This window comes from Heliangelus exortis, chromosome 16 (genome assembly GCF_036169615.1).
Source record: "Heliangelus exortis chromosome 16, bHelExo1.hap1, whole genome shotgun sequence".
Classification (NCBI taxonomy): Eukaryota; Metazoa; Chordata; class Aves; order Apodiformes; family Trochilidae; genus Heliangelus; species Heliangelus exortis.
In genome coordinates this window covers 11,782,570-11,800,556 of record NC_092437.1, presented here as the reverse complement: position 1 = coordinate 11,800,556, position 17,987 = coordinate 11,782,570, and the positions used below count along the sequence as shown (strand labels likewise).

At 48.1% G+C, this 17,987-nt stretch overlaps 1 protein-coding gene and 1 long non-coding RNA gene across 28 annotated transcripts in view; one reads left to right on the top strand and one right to left on the bottom strand.

The window, feature by feature from the left end:
* Positions 1-542: 542 nt before the first annotated feature.
* LOC139803680 (uncharacterized) lies at positions 543-1,603 on the bottom strand. Its single transcript, XR_011729114.1, has 2 exons — positions 1,488-1,603; positions 543-821 (listed from the first exon to the last, which is right to left on the bottom strand). It is a non-coding gene; the product is annotated as an uncharacterized lncRNA (long non-coding RNA).
* Positions 1,378-17,987, top strand: part of ZHX3 (zinc fingers and homeoboxes 3) — a 44,715-nt gene continuing 28,105 nt past the window's right edge. For 4 of the 27 annotated variants that reach the window (XR_011729113.1, XR_011729112.1, XM_071760037.1 and 1 more), the window contains exons 1-4: positions 1,378-1,526; positions 2,131-2,204; positions 16,219-16,325; positions 17,096-17,234. The gene's annotated coding sequence lies outside the window, so the exon portion shown is untranslated. Of the gene's footprint in view, positions 1,527-2,080; positions 2,205-16,218; positions 16,326-17,095; positions 17,235-17,987 lie in introns of those variants that run through there. The other 23 variants (XM_071760042.1, XM_071760032.1, XM_071760039.1 and 20 more) reach the window with 17 other exon arrangements.

The window sequence follows — 17,987 nt, the reverse complement described above, 5'->3', positions numbered from 1 at the left end:
AGAGGAGGAAATGCCATCCTCAGTCACCAGTCCCAAGCATAGAAAAAACTGAATTACAGCTGCAGAACCAGTGGAAAACCATCCGTTCTGGTCTATAAACACCCTCTGCTGATTCGGCTCCTAGTTTCTGACCTGTTAAAAGTTCACACTTCTTCCGTAAACAGAGAGGATTCAAGGTTGCTTAAAAAGAAAAACCAGAAAGCTACAATTCCCACACAGAACCACGGCTCACAGAGAAATCCAGCCAGGCTCTAAAACTGGGAGAGCTGATAGCCCTGAGCACTAAATGGTCCTGAAAAAAGAGTCTCCGAACTGAGAGCCCTCAGCTTTTTTGTCCAAGTTGCCAATAATCCCGCCAAGACCAACACTTTCAAACCAACAACTTCAGATAAATGTCACCATATTTACACCAACGTAACTGTGAGCTGAGTCTGACCATTAGCTCCAAATCCAGGAAAAGCAGAATGACGTTCACATTTAGGCAGCTGGAAAATCTTTTATCTTTTGTCCAAAGCTGGAGTCTTATTTCAAGACAGACAATGTTTCCAAGCCACACATTTTTATTTTTTAAAAAATATTTGGTGCTCTATTTGATCCCAAACCTGTTCATCACATGCTACATATTAAATGCAGCCAAAGCCCTGGGGGTGCCATGGTTTGGCCGCCCCAGGAGCATCTCTCCAGCCCGGGGACCACAGCAGTGCCTGGAGCGGTTCCCCCGCAGCTGGAGCCCCGGAGCCGCAGCAGCTTCCATCCTGCACCGGCTGGAACAAACCCGCACCCCGGGGAGCCAAGGACGTGGAGCTGGAAGAGGCCGGGAGCTGCAGGGAAGGGGCAGGGTGTCCGTGGGTGCTGGTACACAGCGCAGAGCTGCCCACCCGCGGGCTGTCCACACCCGGGAGGGTCTTCCTTGGTTTTTTTACGGGCAACCCCTGCACCCTACCCCGCGTCTGGGTGCACACTCGTTGTCGCCCCCCCCGGTGCAGGGTGCGGGCAGCCGGCTGAGACAGACAGACAGACAGACAGACACCTGCTGACCACCGCGCTGCTACCGCTCCGCGCACACTTGCGGTGCCCACCGCACACCTCACACCCGCGGTACACACCGCACACCGCACACCTCCACTGCCCACTGCCCTCTGCCCCCTCCCCACCGCCCCGGGTGCCCTCCCGCCCCCCTCCGCCTCTCCCCTGCCCGCACCCCGCGCGCGCCACCCCGCCACCAACCGAGCCCCGCGCAAGCGCGCGCACCGCCCCGCACCGGTGACGTCACCACCCCCCCTCCTTCCCCGCGATGGATCCCGGCTAATGCCGGTGTGTGTCGCGCCCGCCCGCCCGCCCCACGCTCCCCACCCCTCCAACCCCCCCTCCCTCCCGCCCCCCGTCGATGCCTGGGCCCGGCGGCGCCCGCCCGGCCGCCCCGCTGCGCCCACAGCCCCGCCCGCCCCGCACTCACCGCCGGGGTCGGGGCCTCCGCCGGACCGTACCGAGCTCAGCCGCCACGGCGTCCCGGGGACCTGCCGCGGGTGAGTGCCGACAGCCCGGAGCGACGGGGAAGGGTCCCTCGCCGCCTCCCCACCCTCACCTCCCCGCACCACCGAGGTCCCGCCCGCACTCGCTCCCCTCGTCCCGCAGGGTCTGCTCCCGGTGACCGCGGACACCGGGCAGGTGCCAGGGGCTGGGCGGAGGGACGAGGCGCTTCCACAGCCCTCCCCCGCGCTGCCGGGCACCCACCCGGGGGTCGGGACACGCGTGTGTGTCCCGCCCCACTCCGCCCCAGCCCTGCCGCGGGCCGGGGGCTGTCGGGCTGAGCTGCGCTGCCCTTCGCTGCCCTTCGCTGCCGTCGGCTCGCCGGCAATTAACATTTGCTTTCAAATAATTTAAATTAAAAATCTGCCGGCCGGCCCGGAGCTGTGCCAGGGCTGCCCGAGCCCGGCCGCCTCTTCCTCGGGCCGGTCTGGGCTTTTGTTTTTATTTTACTCGGGGTGCTCAGAGGAAGCCAAGTCTGGTTTTCCAGCTCTCCCTGGCAGCTTGCTGCGAGGAGCGGCAAACCCCACTCGCGTCGCGGGTGAGGATCAGGGGGTTGGTCACGGCTTTTTTTTTTTCTTTTTGTGGCTCCCGGTGTTGCAGCGATACTGGGGTGAACGTGCCCGACCTTGGGGTGCAGCGGGCTGGGAGCAGACGGCATCTCCCTCATCACACAGGTAGGAGCAGCCAGCGGCTCCCTGCTAAGGGACGTGCCCGAGGAAGGCCGTGGCAGAGCTGGGACTGAACCCCAGATCGCTCCATCCCGATTTCCCCTTCGGTGCTTTTCTTGCCTGGCTGGGGATGGAGGTTTAACCTCGCACCCTGGGGCTGCCGGGGTAAAGTCCTGCCTGGGCTGTGCCAGCTCCTAATCAGGGCTCTTGGGGTGGCAGCCAGGCGTGTGGCCAGGTGCCAGCGGGCTGAGGCCCGGAGGGTGCTGAGCGGTGGCTTTGGAGAGCAGAGTCGTTTGGGAAAGGGGGATGTGGGCACAAGCCCCTCGGGTGTGGGGCTTCTGTGACTGTGTCTGAGGAGGGACTGCACAGCTCGGGGCTTGAAACCTCATCCTTGGGTTTTGGGTTGAGGGTATGTGTAATTTGTGCCCTCAAAACTCAAGCAGTAAGGTTTTTCTCCGAGGGGTCTCTTCTGGTTATGAGATGGGAAACTTTCAGGGGAGAGGTAGGTGTGATCTTGTTAGGTGCTCTGATATGCCTGAGAAAAAAAGCAAAATACAAGTTCTAGTTGAGGTGGGTTTTCTCATTTCTGCTCCCCCCAAGGGAGTGGGCTCTGCCCGGCCATGGGTTTTGCCTGGTGTGGGAAGATGGTTCTGGCAGGGCAGGGAGGGTTTTGCTGCTCTTCTGCCTTGCCACCTACTCTAGCTGCAGCCAAGTGTCCTGATTCTCGACGGATAGGAAGCCAGAAGTTTGTTTAATTATGTGGAACAGCTTATTTTAAACTATTTTCTCTTTAAGAGATGAGGAGGAAGAAAAAAAAACACACAAAAAACCCACAAAGCCAAAAAAACCTACAACCAGAAGATCAAAGCATTTTATTTACCATAGAAGAAACCAGCAATTTAATGATAACTTGCATTAATTGTATTGGGTTGATGACCTTGATGTATTTTACAACTTGGGCTGTGTAGCTGAGAAGAGGGAGCAGGCTGTTCCAGTCTGTTTATTGTTTCCTGTTAGTTCATCCCAGTAACTCGCAGCACACAGATGCCCACACAGTTTTAGAGCCCTGACCCACCTTTGGGGGTGGGAAAGATGAGGCCATTGGCTTTCATTTTGCCTCAGATAGAGCCTAATCTGTAGCTTGTGTTAATTACATTATTGAGGGGGTTTAGCAGAGCTTTTTCTGACAGGGCTCAGCCTCCACAACTCTTGCTACTGTAAGAAAGCCATAGTAACTTGAAGCCCTGAAGTGTCTCTCAGGAGTCTCTGTCAATAGCATCCTTGTTGCAAAGCCAGCCCTGGGAGGGCTGCTGCCTTTTGTTGGGGAGATACAAGGACTGATGCTGGCAGCCCAGAGAGGGGGTGCCTGGAGCAGGTGAGCTGGGTTGGTGATAAGAGCCATCTGGGTTGTCAGGGGGGGGAGATTTAAACAGCTCCAGTTCTCCTTTATACAAATTAGTCCCTGTGCTCTGCAGGAAGGTTTTCTTTCTATTTATTCCTTCTCTTCCTCCCCTTCAAAAATGTGGTGCCCTTGTGTATGCAAGCTTTATCATCTGCCTGGGTTACTATGGTGTTACTATGTAAAAGCAGCTTGTCTGATAGCTCCTGGAATTATCCACAACTTGGGTTTACAGCCCAGGGACACGGGTCAGTGTTTGTCCCTTGTCAAGCAGTTTGTGTGGTGGGATAGGTCTGGAGGCAGCATTGCTCTCAGGGCATGGCTGTGGCTTGGTCCTCCTGGGACCTTCCTCTGGGTGGCCACCCTCTGCTCTGTGTGGGGCTGTCACACTCGTGTGTCACTTGTACTCCCCAATGTGGGGCCATATCCCTGGCAATGATGAGTCCTGGAAGACCCTCTGGGGCTCATCCCTCCCGAAGGACTAGGCTGCCTGCTCCCTGCCGAGCTCACCTGGAAAAACTGCTGGGAGCAGTAACAAATAACTGTGGGTCTGTGGAAATCTGTGCTAGCAAAAGATGGGAGCAAACCTCATCCCCCACACCACTGCCCTGCTTACCCCCTGCCCCCCATCTTCTGCAAGCAATCCCATGTGAGCTGGCTTGTTGCTGCTCACTCTCCCTGTTCCCCATCTCCTGGTGGGTTTTTTTGGCTTGGTTTGGGGTGTATGTTTTGTTTGGTTTTGTGGTTTTGGTTTTTGTTTTGTTTTTTTAATTTTTGTTTTTTCCCCTCTGTCCTTTGCACCTGATTTGCGTGTATAGAAGCACAAGGGAGACTCATTCTGTGGAGAGGTCCTTGGCTTGTACACTGTTAATATAAATTACTGTCACCCTTGTTTTTGCAGGGAGCTGGCATGGCTCTGAAATAGGGGGTTTGCTTGAGAGAGCTGAGCCCAGGGCAAGGTCCAGGTTCTCACTTTGATGATTTTCCCCTTGTGTTCTCTGAATCATTCTCAGAGGTGCCTCACTCCTTGCTTTAACAGAAGAGGAACTGAGCCCAGAATGATTGTTTGTAACTTGGGCACCTGTTCCAGGTGGAATGAATCTACAGAGGCTAATTTGGAGATCCTGCTTGCTGGTGCTTGAGATCAGGTGGTTGTGGTGAAGGTCTTCAGCATCTCTCCCTTTTGCAGCTGTGATGATTTTTCTGCTTCCTTGAGTAGGAGTGGGGTGATGTTTCTAATCAAAAAGTCTTGTACTTCTCTCTCTCTTTGGTTTTTAATTTTTTCTCTTTTTTGCTTTCTGGACAAAGAAAAAGAGAAGCCTTGGTAGGGTGAGGACTGCAGTGGAGTTAGAGGGACTGGTGATGGCACAGAGCACAGGAGCAGAGCTGGTGTGGTGGGGTTGTCACCAGATGGCTCATCTCTGCGTGGAGGACGTTCTCATGGGTTTCAAAGATTTTGTCCCTTCCTTTTCAGAGGGACACTCCGTGAAAGTACCCTCTCCTTTTTCTACATGCACGATAAGGAGACATTTAACTGAACTCCCTTTTCATCTCATTCTTATTTGGGTTTTTTTTTAAGAAATAAAAGAATTGGAGAAGGAGCTTTCTAAACTGCATTCAGTTCTGGTGATGGCTCTTGTAATGTTCCCCCTACTGAAGGCGAGTGCAGCCCTTGCCTCTCCAGCCAGGCCCCCCATGTGTTTTAGCACTGGCTTGGGGGGGAAAAAACCCCAAAACAAACAAACCATGGTGTTAAGGTTGCAAAAGTTTCCATTATAGCTCCACCCAAAGGCTCCTGCCCAGCAACAGAAAATTGGGTGATGGGGCATCCCTGCCTCCTGTGCCACCAGGCTGCTCAGGGGAAGGGAAGGAGATTTTTGTGTTTTTTCTTTAAATATGGAAATGCTTGAACGGGCCATCTCAGGCATAGGGTGGGGAGTAAAACCTGGAATTTGCCTGGCAGAGTGTGCTTAATAAAGAGCCTGGGTGGGACAGGTTTAAATAGTGAATGCTTTAAAATTCACCGAGGTAAGAGGGAGATGAATGAGTTGAAAGAGGCTTCCAGTGAGGCCAGGTGGCTCTTTGCTCTTTGTGTCAGCATCTTTTGACTCTTTTTCTCCAGTATAAATGTCTTGAAGTTGTTTTCAGGCTGTTTTGTCCTAGGGATATAATGGGGATCACTTTTCTCCCATGGGAAGGACTAGAAGTGAGGTAGTCCCTCCTGGAGCCCAGCTTGTTGTGCGGGATATTCACGCGTCCTTTGCTCTCATGCTGCCATAAATTAAGACATTTTCATGAAAATTTATAAAAACTTCTCTTTTGGAAAAAGGCCAAACAAATATTTATTTCCCTAAGGTGTCGTGCAATACCAGTATTGCACGAATACTTCTTGAACTGGTAGTAATTTTTTTTTCCCCCTGCTTTGTTTCTTTTTAAGTGTATTCGGTGCTTTTTTCCAGTGGGATGGAGAGACACATTAAAAATTGTATATAATCAGCCCTGTGGGTCTCTCTTTCCACCAAGAGATCTGCATCTCCTGGGGATTTGTGCTTTACAATTGCAGTGCTGTAAATCAGAAGGTGTGACACTTTTTTCTTTATATCCTGCTGCTTATCAGAAATCTGGGGGAATTTTTTTTGCTCTCCAGAGGAGTTCAGGTCAACGGGGGGGGGGTCAGCTGCCTAAACCAATTTAAAACCAAAACCACCAAGCTACAGCAAATCTTAAAAAAATGGTCATACTGGTGGTTTGTTTTCCCATTTTGCAGCCCCAGCTGTGGTGTTGCTGCTCTCCCTCAGAGAGGGAAGTCCAGTGGTTGTATTCTGTGTCCCCCAAGTAAACAGGAATTAGATGCTACCTGTGTGTCTTCAAAGAGGGATGGGAGCTTCTCATCTGCTCTTAAGATGTTTTTTAATTTGGGAGAGAAAAAATTAGGCTTGAGGCTATGGATACTTGATGCTGTATCTCTTCACCTCCAGATCTCTTCAGCATAGGAGTAGCAAGGGTCTTTGCTGCTGTGCATGGGAGTATTTGTTGTATCCTCTATGTAAGAGGACATTCAAGATGAGGTTGTCTTGACTGCTTTTTGGTAGGTATCATATTTAATATTATGAGGTCCTGGGTCAAGGATTCAGCTGCATCTCTGTCTTCTAGTGCCTATGCAGAGAGCAGCCCTCAATCACTGGAGACCTTCCTGTTGGCTCCAAGTCCTTCCTTGGAACACTGGTAGCACAAGGGCCATTTCAGCTGCTGATGTGCTGAGCTTTCTCTTGCAGCCTGTGTCATCCCTTCTGGCCCTGGTCACCTTTGTAGAGGTGGTCACTTCTAAACCAGCACCTCAAGCATGGTGCTTATGGGCTTTGGAGACCTTGGTGGGCTGGATGTGACACCAGTGAGGCTTCTTGACGTGCAATTTTTCCCAGTCCTGTCAGGATGGGTGTGTTTACTCTTTGCATTAAGGCTAATTGGCTTAATGTGTGTTCCTAGTTGTAGAGTGGACATTAGAGATGGGTCATCCTGAAGTGTGTGCAGGAGGTTATGCCAGCCTGTATTTTGTTTTGTTCAGTGGGATGTAAAAGCAGTCTCCTCTGAGTTGTATCCTGCTCTTTATTTCTTTGCTAGGAATCCATTTCCATGTCAGAAAATAATGTAAGACAAGAGGAGTGTCTCTGATCTACAGAGACAGGACTACTTTAAAAATAAAAAATCAACCCTGAGCCATGCTAGCAGAGGGGAAGCAGACGTGGTGTGGCCTGAGAGCAAGCAGATGATTGTGAATATTTTATTAAAACCATAACCCACCTGCTGGGCACCTCTCCTCTGGTCCTGCGTGCACTGGGATGCTCAGTGGATGTTTTACACAGCAGCCTCTGCTCCCTGCTCCCCTGTCTGGCATTTTCCTGCTGCTTTGCAGGCAGGAAAGACAGGAGCTGAGGGTGATATAGCAAACACAGCAGTTTGCAGGTCCTTTGCCTTCAGCTGTTTTCCCTGCACAGCTGATGCCTGGTGGTGCTCAGCTCCCCCAGCCTGGATTCGTGGTGCTGAGCCCTTTGCTGCTCTGCCAGGTGCTGGAACTGTTCCTGGAGGTTGGAGATTTGGCAGTGGCAATCACAGCAGTGCTTACAAAAAGCACTAGAAATTGAGGTGCTTTGGAGGAGGTAACTTTAGAGCCAGTGCACTGGAGGTTGATTGTACAAAAACCTTCTCCAGTTAATTGTCATTGCTGTGTCCATCTACACTTAACCCTTTCCCAAGCTCTGTTTGCTGCTCCATGCTCTCCTGATTTTGCTGGTGTCTTCTTGCCAACCTTCACATTTGGGTCACAGTAGGCCCCTGATCCTCTTCTGCCTTACTGCAGGAGTGATGGGCTGGTGGCTGCTCCAGCTGAGAGGGTGAGAAGGAGCCCTTGGTTTCTGGGGTTCCCTCCAAGAAAGAGTGATGCAAGGCATACACAGAGCCCCTGCTCTGCTCAGTATGCAAGGACCAACAACCATGCTTGCTCTGCTTAAATGAGGTGGAAAAAATTATTTGAGATGTAGCAAAATTAAGGATCTCTGGTACCTTCTAAAGAAGGTCTCCATCAGGGACCTGTGCTTAGCTGGCAGACCTGATAACTGGAGAACCCAGTTACTGACAGTGGGTGTTGTGGAGATGTGGTGCTCTGTTCTTCTCGCTCTTCTGGGGTGAGGATGAAGCCACCCAAGTCCATCAGAACTTCTGAGGGGGCTGAGGCCATCATGGGACACGTCTGCCATTGCCATCTCTGCTCCCTGTGTATGCAAACCCCTCTCCTGACCTCAGCACAGGGGTTTGGGCAGTGCTGGAGATCTGGGCTTGGCCATGGGGCTTATTTCCTACCCATAGGGGACTTTGCCTTCTTAGTTACAAACGTTGGCTAAGTGGAAGAGGGTATGGTTGGCACGAAGCATCAAGGAGTGCTGTGGAAAACAGGGATGGTGGTGAAGATGGAGGCTTGCTTTGCCTTCCGAGGGTGTTGTTGCTGTTCTGCCCCTGACACATGGAAATGCTGCCTCGTGCATCTGTTCTACTGGGGCTGAGTTTGTCAGGTCCTTGTAGGCATGAGAGTAGGAAAAAAAATAAAAAAAAAACCAACTAAAAAAACCCCACCAACAGAAATGTTGAATTTAAAATGGCATTGATTTTTTTTTTTTTTTGTCTTCTAATTTAATCAATTCCCTGCTGTGTTGTAAATTCTAAATGTGAATGGGAAATAATCCCACCAGCACAATAATTAGCATGTAACCAGCAGATGAAGAAAACCCAAACTGCTGAGCTGATTGGTGAATGCTGACTATTTTCTGAAATAATTTCAATAATCACATCTCCCATTAAAAAGAAGACAGGGCGGGGAGGAAGTCTTAAATTTTCCTCAAGCTCAATGTAGCAAAAAATGGTATGTGCAGTGTAGCTGTTCTCCATGTGATTATAAAAGGAGATGAGGGAGGTTCTTGACACTGAATTGCAAATACAAAGTACTGTAATTTTGCAGCTGGGAAACTCAATTTCAGTTGCTTTTAGGGGGGAGAGGGGTGGAGGAAATAGAAATTGTAAGTCAAATATGCATAATTTTATGTAGGTATTGTAACAGTAAATAGTCTACTGGAAGAAGAAAATATTCCCTTGCAGTGATGCAAAAATACATCCACTGGAGGCATTAATATTTACGTTTGGTTCTGTATTTCCCGTATTTCCTTGTTGTGCTTTGAAGGGACAGATGGAGATCAGCATTAGGAAAGGGGCAATTTCAGAGCAGTCCAGGAGCTGGGCGCCCTCTTACCACAGGAATCTGCAGCTCTGCTCTGCCTTCTGCAGCTGCTTTTCTTGGCCAGTTCTGGTGTGTAGTCAAATAAATCCTCTTTCCATCTTGATGCCCCCATGGTGTCATGTCCAGACAGCATCAGGAAAGGTCACCTCTGCAGAGCTGTACCTGGCAGGTGGTGTAATTACACATCTGAATTCCCATTCAGTACTAGCAGAGATGATTTCATCTCCTAATGATGTTTTTTTTTCCTTCCTTGAGCAGCCCTGTCCATCTCCTGGCCATGGCCACCTCACCCTCAGGACTTGTTTCCCAACAACAAAGCAGAGGTGATGCTGCTACCAGGTGCTGAGCCAGAGCATCACTTCAAAGATGCCTTTTCATTCCAGTTTGAACTTAATTTTAGCAACATTTGCTAAGTTCTGATATAGCTTAGTGCTTGTAGGCCTGAAAACATTTTATTTAGAAATTGAGGGGCTGGTCTGCTGACATCCAAGTGCTGCATGGAAAGGTGAAAAATCCCACTGGGTTTGATGGAGCAACTTTTATCTGAAGGAGTGTGCAGGATGAGGGAAACAGGGGTGCCTGCAATGGGAAACACTCTGGCATCACTCTGGTGATCCAGTGTCCTCTGTTTTCAGCATGGGGAATGAGAGCTGCCCAGAGTCCCCCTGGGCTGTGAGAGCCAGCAGGGAGACCAGGTCCCAGTGAACATCCCTGATCCTCTCCCTCCCAAAAGCTCAAGATGTGGTCATGTTGTCAGGTGTTATTTAAAATGGTAAAAAAAAAAAAAAAAAAAAAAAAAAGGGCCAAGTGCTTTGAAAGAGTATTTATTATGTTATAACTCCAATCTGGGGGCTCTGTGGGAAGGTATGCAAGCTGATCACCACTGTATTTGCTTTGAATATTTTCCCAATGTTAGAGACAGTCCCAAAGAAGTATTGCATTGTTTCATTTCCCCTCCACACTTCATCTTTTTCTAAAAGTGAAAGCTAATGTCAACAATCCTACAATAACGAATAAGTGAATGTGCACATCCTGCACATGATTAATTTTTTTTTTTTTTTTTAAAGCAGGATTGAGCTGGTAATGAACTATAAGCTCTGGATAAAAAAAAAAAATCTTTAACCACCTCACTGGTGGCTTTTTCTTTTTGCCTTTTTCAAATGTCATTAATCAAGTTATAGGCTGAAAATACTCTTGCAAAGCATAGCCCAAGAGAAAAGTCACTTGAGGTGAGTAAACAAGTTGGCTTTTTTTTTATTAAAGCCAAAAAAAAAAAGGCCAGCTGCTGCTATGTGTGTTAAGGGTACCTTAAATACAGAGTGTCCTTCAGTGCTGACAGGCATCCCAAACACCTTTTATAATAAACCACTAATTATAGCTTAGTGACTCCATAGGTTCTCTGGATCAGCTTGGGAATATTGCACTGAAAACCAGGGAGGATATTTATATTTTCTGTGACTGATGGATGAACCAGATTTAGAGTTGGACCTGGGGAACGTGGTACATAGTGTTGTATTTATAGAGTATTACAGAGTTGTGCTTGCTGCTGTACGATATAATTTTGGGGTTAAACTCTGCATTTTGGAAACTGTTTCCCAAATGTATCAGTGTGGATTCCAAAATCCTGACCCCAGCTGGGCTGGTTGGAAGAGGGTTTGGCTGGTGGCCAGCTCCTGCAGCCCAGCACCATCTCCTGACATCTGACACTTGGATTAAAACCAGAACCAGGGACTTCAGTGAAAATCCCAGCTTTTTACAGAAAAAAACCCAAACCTCTAGAGTGTCGTGGTTTCCAGAGGAAAGCTGGGAAATGGGAATTCTTGGGCAGAGAGGGGTGGGGAGGTCCCCTCCTCTCACTGCTCTGTGTTATCCTGGGTGTTTCCCAGTATCCCAGACTGGGAGCTGGGGTGTTCAGGGCTTGACTTGTAGTTTTAGAAGTTGCCATGGCTGATCCTGGCAAACTGATTCTTTTCTCCTCCGTTTATTTATTTCTTCCCTCCTTCATTTTAATACCATCTCCTGGGAGATCCCAGCTGAAATCTATTCATTCCTGAGATGTTTCTTTTTTTCCCTTGTGCTGTGGATGCTGGGTCTGGTTTGACTGTGGTTTGTTTCTGGCACTGCCAGGAGAAGCAGCAGGACAGAAGAGCTGGGCTTGCTGTTTGGGGGGTGTGTGTGTCCTGGCAAAGCTACCCTGTAGGTCTTAAAATCTTGCTGGTTGTGGGCTCAGCCCCTCTTCCCCAGGAATGGCAAAGCTCTCTCTGTCCGTGCCACCAGGGCTTGTCCTCCTCCATCAGGACCCTTGCATCCCCCAGGCTTTGATGGACCTGGCTTGCTGGGCTTCTGAGTCAGCCTGGGGTCTTATTTCCATTTATATTTCCCTTCCAAACTTAAATTAGAGGTTTGTGAGACAGCTGATCTGGTTGGGGATAACAACAGGCAGCTTCCAGCTGGTGCAGGAGCTTTTGGAAAGCTCTGGAATGTGCTAAAGGATAGGGAAGACACTACAGGAGCAAGGACAGGGAAATGTGGGGGCTGAGGAAGGGCAGAGCAAAACTTTTTCTTTTCTTTTTGGCAGGGTTGTGTGGCTAATTCACAGACACATAACCTGTCTAGGCAAGCAAAGCATCCCTGTTCAGCTGAGCTCCAAAGTCCACCCCCAGGACCTTGCTGGCTCTGCTCCCATGTGTGTAGCTGAGCCCTGGCTGAAGTGATGTGGCTCCAGGGATGGCAGCTCTAATCCAGCCATTGCTAAGCATTTGTTCTGATGGTGCTTCCAGGGCTGAATTTCACAGCATCCCCTTCCAAAATATTCTGAAGTCACCAGTGGAACTGCAAAATCCTGCAGCTGGATCAAACCAAGTGGTAATCCAAGGTTCCTTCTGCCTGGACCTTGAAAACTGGATCATATTGCACTCCTGCTTGAGAATTTTCCTACAGCATCATGTTTAGACACCTTTCTTTCTGCTATTTCTCCCAGATGAAATCTGAGGTTTTCACAACCCCAAGAACTGAAGCTTCTCCTACCTGATGCTCTCGGCAGAAGCATCTTTTCTTTCTCCAAATATTTTGGAGCTTGTGATAAAATCGTGAGGCTTTGGCAGTGCCACTTTGGGTGCTATTTGTGTGCCAAGCCCTGCTGAATGCCTCTTTTATCACAGATTTGTAACAGTAGCTGTTGGAGGGGGAGCTTCACAGGAGAAGTGCTTTCAGAAGAATGCTTTTATAAAGGAACACTGTCCTGAAAAAAAAAAAGTGCCTTATAGGGGGGAAAAAACCCAAACAACAAGCCCAACATTTTTCTTGTGTTCGTGTTGAAAATTTTTCCCATTAATTTGGAAGAATAAGGTTTTGCTTCCATTTCTAAATGGTTTTGTTTCTCCTTTGTATGACTGAGAACCAGGCATTTATTTTTTTCTTTTTTCAGGGTGGGGGGAAGGAAAAAAAAAAAGACACTTCAATTCTGAGTAGGAAATGCTGAAATCCTTGTTCTGTGTAACTCTCCCCAGGCTGAGCCCCAGTCAGGTCCCTGAAGGAAGTGGGATGGGGACCCAGTTTGCTCAGACAGGGCTCATCTGTAGCAGGAAGAGCAGTGATGGGGCTGCTCATCTCTTCCCCCTCAAGCAGAAGGAGACTTTAGAGAGAAGACAAGGGGGGGGTTCTGAACAGCAAATGTAGTGGTAAGAGGTCCCACTGACCCTGTGTGCCCACTGTTGAGTTGAGCTGTTTCTGTAAGAGAGAGGGGTGTTTCTCAATGGCAGAAACACAAAATTTGTCCTCCTGCACAATTCCCTCACAATAAAAAAAAAATTCATGGGGAAAACCTGGTTTAAAATTTTTAAAATGACACTGATGTCTGAAAGTGTTTTGGCTGCTGTGTTACAGCCAGCACCCAAGGGTGCTCTTGCTGAGCATCCCCCACAAGGAGGGGGGGTGTGTGCAGCACTTTCCTTTATTTTCAGTTTTGGTTTGGATCATCAGACTCTGTTCTGAAGTAGTCCTTGCTCTCTTTCCCATCTCTTTGGCACAAAAGCAAGAGAATAAAGTATTAGAAGAAGAATGTGATTATAATCCTTCAGAAATTGACAGAGGAATTTGGCAGTGGTTGTTGCAGGCTGTGAGTGCGATATATAATATTTTATTCACTTTTTAAAATGATTACATTTCTGTCTGACACTTTTAAATGATAAATCACCTTAAGAAGATATTGTGGGCTGGGTAACAACTGTCAGTGTGGTTTTTCTTTGCTAACTGTGCGAGGTCCATGCATCCAAAAAAATAATAACCCTTTGGCTTCAGCCAAGCTGTGTGCAAAGCTGGGAGCAGTGAGGTCCCTTGTGCTGATAATTTGTATTATAATAGTATTATTACTACTGCTTTTTTATACCTGAGTTAACAGCAGTGCTGCCTGTCCCAGTGTGCTCAGGGGAATTTCTTGGTCAAGGCACCACAGTTTTAGGTAAGGATGATTTGCTCTCTGTGTTCAGTCTGATATTTGGGGAAAACATTCACCATTCCTGACCTGTGTGCAGGATTTGAGCTGCTCAGCCCAGCCCGAGGACCCTGAAGGTGAGGGAAGGATGGTGGTGGGGTGGCAGTGCTGATCTCTGCAGACAGTGGAAATCCCCAAAACAGAAGGACCTGAGTGTGTTGTGGCACCCCTGTGCTGGGGTTTCCATATGTGAAAGAAGATAGGGAAGAAAGCATTCCTTGGTTGTCCTTGTTGCTGTTCCCATTTCAGTGTTAAGCTCCGTGTGTGCTGCTCAGAGGAGACCCCGACCCTGCCCCTGCCCCCAGCTCGTGCCTGGGTTATTTCATTTGAAGCAGCAGCTTTGGGCAATTCAAGGAGGAGCTGCCAAGGTAATAGTGGCTCACAGTGCCAAATTTGCAGGGTTTATGCTCCGTGCTTTCAGAACCAGCTTTCAGGAAAATCAAATTTTTCTTTGCCTCCAGCTTGAGTTTCTATTTAAACCATCTTTAATTTTGGGAAGTGTGAAGCTGCTGCGACTGCTGTGACCAAGGTCACTCCTCTTAATTTAGGTACTCCTAAGGATCATGAAACCTTGTTTGTTAAAGTCCAAGGCATGTGTTGAATCCCTAAAGGAAGGTGTGAATGCTATTAAACCTGCCATAGTGGATGGGGCTTGGGAATGGCAGGCAAGCAGCTGGAGCCGTGCTGTTATCACTTCATTTGGGAGTCTGAAGTATTGTGCAAGTCATTACAGGATATTTACACAAATTGCTGGACTAAAATCGCTCTCCATCAGCAGTCTAGTATTTGTTTCTTATTATATGTTAAACTTTTTTCTGGCACAGAAAAGTTGTCACCTGTTCTGTCAAGGTCCCGGCATTCAGCACTGGGATCCTTCCAAGTGTGTTGAAACCTAATTGGTGCAGAATAAGCCTTCCCTTCATTTTGAGGGAGGAAAAAAAAGAAAAGGAAGGAAAAAAAGAAAAAGCTGTGGCATCTAGCAGGCATTTAAAGCATTTTTTTCTTGTTCTCTGAACTCTTGTGATTTGCCAGACTTGGGGCTGAGTTTTCCTTCAGTTTTCTGCTCACGTTACATTTGCCGTGAATTAAATCTGGAAAATAATATACAGCAAATACCACAGAGAAACCAGGAAAATAATGAAATAAAGTATACATTCTTCAGCAACTAGTCCAATTCTTTTACTTTTTTGGTTTTTTGGTTTTTTTAAACTCTAGTTCCTGTTCAGTTGGTCCTGTTACAGCCAGAGTGGGTGCTCCTGTCTGCAGCATTTTCAGACAGGGTTAGGAAGCACCTTCCCAAAGACTAATGAATCTGTTCTAGTTATTTGGTTAGATCTGTCCCTGACGATTATTTGGTTATTTATTTTAATCAAAGAAACTGGCTAGTTGTGAGCAAAGGATATGGTCAGCAGGATCCAGCAGATCTGTGAGGCTTTGGCAGGGGACTGCAGCTTGAGCACACACTCTGGCTGAAGCAAAGAGCCACTTGGGACATCTTGCTGGGGGAGGAGAACCTGTTGCTGGACCATGCTCTAGCAGGACCTAAGAGCCTCAGTTTTCCTTTACTCAGGAGTCACAACATAATTTTCCTATTTTCCATCCTTGTTACAAGCTCTGGCTCACCTTTTTCCAGGATGACTTTTTGTTTTTCAGCATGCTGTTTTCTTCCCTAGTCTGAACTTAATCCCAGAAATCCACTTGGCTGGTGATCCCTTTAGACAGTTAAGTTTAGAAATTATGAAATACATCGGGCAGGCTCTGCTGCTTCTCCAGGGATGAGGGAACAGGGACTGGACAACAGCAGAGGAAAACAGAGGGGAGAGAAGAAGCCCACAGCTAAAAGGGAAACTGCAGATTATATATAGCTGCAGGCTGCAGTGGTGTTGGTCAGGGTGCTGTGACTGCTGCTTTAAATATGTTCTCAGCCAGTGCAGTTTCCAGTCCTGTTAACAAACTGAGTCCTTGAGTTGTGGCCAAGAACCAGGGACCAGCAGCAGGTCTTGTTTCCAGCATGCTGCAACTGGGAGGTGTTTTACTGTTACTGGGTTGAGAGTAGCCCAATTGAGTGCTTGGTGATTAATTCAGCAAACTTTGTTAACTTCTGCTAAATTATGATTTTGCTAATTGAGCGCAGAAAAAAAAAAAAAACCCAAATAGGTGCATTTTGGGATGCTTCAGTGAAGATATGTAGTACAGCTTTGCTCGGAGTGGGCAGCAAGGTGGATGGGCTGAGCTGGGAGACTCTGGTGGATGTTTTATTTTTACTTTTAGCCTTTACTAGCCAGTAGTCATGAGGTCTGCAGAGGTGCAGCAGTAATTGTTGGTGTGACATTTTCCCTTCCAGCCCCAAATCCCAGCGCAGCTGAAGCGACTGCAGGCACTTTAAAGATGCACACGAGCACGGAGGAGGAGCTGGAGAAGGACAGGCCAAGGATGTGGTCCCCCGTGCAGGTAGGTCACCACTGCCACCCCAGGCTCTGGGTGCCACATGCACCTTTCTGTCTCATCCTGCACAAGGAGCTGTGGTGTATTTCAGTGGATTGCAGGGTTGTGCTATGAAGGCTGAAACAAGTGGTCAGGCAATGGTTTGCTGTGTTAACCTTTGAGCCCTGCTCTGCTCCATGGTTGGTACAGGTCTTAGGTTGTAGTCCCAGGAGTCCCTGAGAAGGGGTAATTTTGTTTGGCTTTGTCACGCGCTGGGCAGGACAGAGTTCAGGTGTCCTCTGCATTTGTCCTCTTCTCCTGGCTGGTGCTTCTCATCTTTGTGCTAGATCACTCATGTATTTCCCCCCCACCCCTAAGAATCCATATAACTTCATGTTCATCTGCCCCATAGTGTGGATAAGGGGTCAGGAGAGGGGTGCATTTTCTCTGTGCCTTCTGTTAATGGAAGTGTTCTTGGAAATAAGACTCTTTTTCCATCACACAATTCCAGATTTGTTTAAGAAACTTGGTTTCATACGAGAGCAAAGCCATTTCGTTTGTAAGAAATGAAGCTCTATGGTTAAGCACTAGTGAGCAGCCTGGTGGGGAATTCATTCACCCAGTTCATGGCTTTGTGATAAATGACAGTGTCCCCACAGAAATGGGAATTTTAAAACCCCAGAGTGATGTCTACTCAACTTGTGGCATGCCTGGAGACAGTTTGTTCCTAGACTTTTATTAAATAATGAGCAACTGGACTGATGCTGTTTGCTGGAGCTGTTCTGACACACTTCTAGTTCTGCAGGCTAAATCCAGTCTGTTAAACTGGTAGGAATAAAGGAGCAGACCTTGCTGTAGCACGTGCAGTGCTGGGATCCATGAGCACCCTCCTGAGAGCTGTCCTCCTTCAAGCTGCCTCCACTCCTTGCACACTAGGTAGGTCCCTCAATACCTTGTGGCAATAACCTTGCAAACACAGCCAATGTTGTTGCTTTCTGGGTTGTCTTTCCATCGAGATGGAGAATTGGGCAGGAGGAAGAGGGTAAAGGTTTTATAGCTTCATTCTGCCTTTGTAACCAGGGTCAGGGCCTCTTGGGAGGCACAGTAGGGATAGGGAATTAAATTTTCTATCCTTTGGTATTTGCCAGTGAAAGATAGGAATAAAATGTTTGGATGCTTTGTGCAGAAGGTCACTGGGTAAGTGGGAAGAATTCCTTTGTGTTACATCTCCAGAAACTAATGTCATTTGTTACTCAAGGGCTTCCACCCACAGGCAGATGGTGGCATTGTGGCAACCTGTGTCACCTTCCCTGCGTGCTGGCACGCAGAGCCTTTCTAATATCTTCTCAGGAAGCTTTAAGAATCAAACTCTGGATCCCTGCTCTTGGAGTTGGCCCTTTTCTCTCCACTCCTCCTTCCCCCAACCCTCCTCTGGTGTCCTCTCCCTCCCAGTTCATTTGTTTTTAAAATGATTGTGCTATTGTGTGCATCAATGTGCACATAGCCTGTCTTGTTTTTCTCTTGGACTGAAAGTGCAAAGCAAATCTGTTTATGGTTTTGGTGAGCTAATTCTTCCCCACCCTAGATTTTTAAAGAGACTCTTTCTTTACCAAGCTTGCAGAACTTGTAGGATGTATTGGAGTAATGGGTAAAATATGTTGTGTGTTGACCTTCCTAGTTTGTAAGACT